The sequence below is a fragment of the Psammomys obesus genome, unplaced genomic scaffold (assembly GCF_907164565.1).
Source record: "Psammomys obesus unplaced genomic scaffold, mPsaObe1.curated_primary_1811, whole genome shotgun sequence".
Classification (NCBI taxonomy): domain Eukaryota; kingdom Metazoa; phylum Chordata; class Mammalia; order Rodentia; family Muridae; genus Psammomys; species Psammomys obesus.
Window position 1 is genome coordinate 16,736 of NW_026594613.1, and position 1,568 is coordinate 18,303.

The 1,568-nt window shown below is 42.6% G+C and overlaps 1 long non-coding RNA gene across 1 annotated transcript in view; it reads right to left on the minus strand.

Moving 5' to 3' along the window:
- LOC129685607 (uncharacterized) overlaps positions 1-1,196 on the minus strand; it is a 2,421-nt gene extending 1,225 nt beyond the window's left edge. The window contains exon 1 of the long non-coding RNA XR_008721517.1: positions 1,121-1,196. This is a non-coding gene — a long non-coding RNA (uncharacterized LOC129685607). The remainder of the gene's footprint in view (positions 1-1,120) is intronic.
- Positions 1,197-1,568: the final 372 nt, after the last annotated feature.

A 1,568-nucleotide genomic window follows, 5' to 3' on the forward strand; every position in this document is an offset into this window, starting at 1 on the left:
GTATCTAGGGCCACAATTTGATGAAGGGGACCATCAATTGAGCATCACCTGCCTAATGTCCTTGCTTAAAACATGCATTTAGATTTTAATATCCAAAAAACCTCCACACAAAACCGGACAGAGAAACGTTTCACAGGACAAGCACCTTTGATTCTTCAAAACAACTGCTGCATCAAAAACAACTTTTTTAAAGGAAATGTTCTCAGTTTTGGAGAACCAAACTGTAGACTTACACCTTTATCGCACTATGAGGCGTTCTCCCACAAAATCTGTAAAAGATATCTTGGTATAACCAGAAAACGTAATCATAAGCTATAAGGAGGATAATATCAGTCTATTGATAATTTCTTCAATGTGAGTGTGCTTACCAATTTCTAGCTGGAAGTCTTAGTCTTGGGAGATACACATTAAAGTAGGTGTTAAATGTGATAGATCTGATAAACTAACATATGGTTCTAGACACATCTTTATATCCCATATGCATATGATATATCAAAACACACTTGTATCTCCACTTACGTACTTTTTAAGTGCAGATATTGTCATAGTTACTTCAGCTAGCAGTTTAACACAGTCCAGTTATAAGAGGGAACTTCCACTGAAAAATTGTCTTGATTAGACTGGCCCGTTACTATGCCTGTGGCATGTTGTCTTGACTGATGACTGACGTGACGGGGCCCATCTCACTGCGAGTGGAGCCAGAGAGTGAGCGTGGCTTGTACAATAAAGCTTTCTGAACACTAGCCAGGGAAAGCACGCCAGTAAGCAGCATTTCTCCGTGGCTTCTGCTTTAAGTTCCTGCCCTGGTAGAGTTTCTGACCTGACTTTCCTCAAAGATGAACTATGACCTGTAAGATTAAATAAACCCTTTCCTGCCTAAGTTGCCTTTCGTCACGGTGCTGGGCACAGCAACAAAAATCAAGCTAGTAATCTTTAATGAAAAGTTGGAACTTCCATGTTTCTAAGTTTATGATCTTAGAGAGCTATACTTTTCTTTTTAAAACACGTCCGCATATTTCTACTTTAAATTATTCTTTTATATATTTGCAGCCACAGTGGGAACCACAGTGTGAATTTAAGAAGTCCATCAGCACCGAGTTGCAGTGTGAAACAAGCCTACCTTGGGGATGAAGTAGGCTCTGAATTTTACATCCCGGGTCACTGAATGAGGCAGGTTCATGGGGACGAGATCAATGAATCTCTGGACCTCGTGAATCATGGCATCTGTGTAGGGCATGTGGCCCCTGTCCTGCATGCAGGGGCTGCGCTGTCTGCCCACCACACGGTCAATCTCTTCCTGGACTTTAGCTGGTGAGACAAAGTGGAAAAGATGGGATGCAAGGAAAGTGGCACAACTGCCACAGCAAGTCAGCGCTACATGGGGCACGATGAAAGGGTCCCACCGGCATCATAAGCCCTAAGCACTTCAAGACTTGGAACACCGCAGGGAAGTACAACACCTAAACCATGGCATTCATTAAGCAGACATACGTCTACATATTAGCATACAGGATAACCTATGCACATAAGAATGATTAAAGTGGGGGAGGGACTGGAAGGGGCACCCT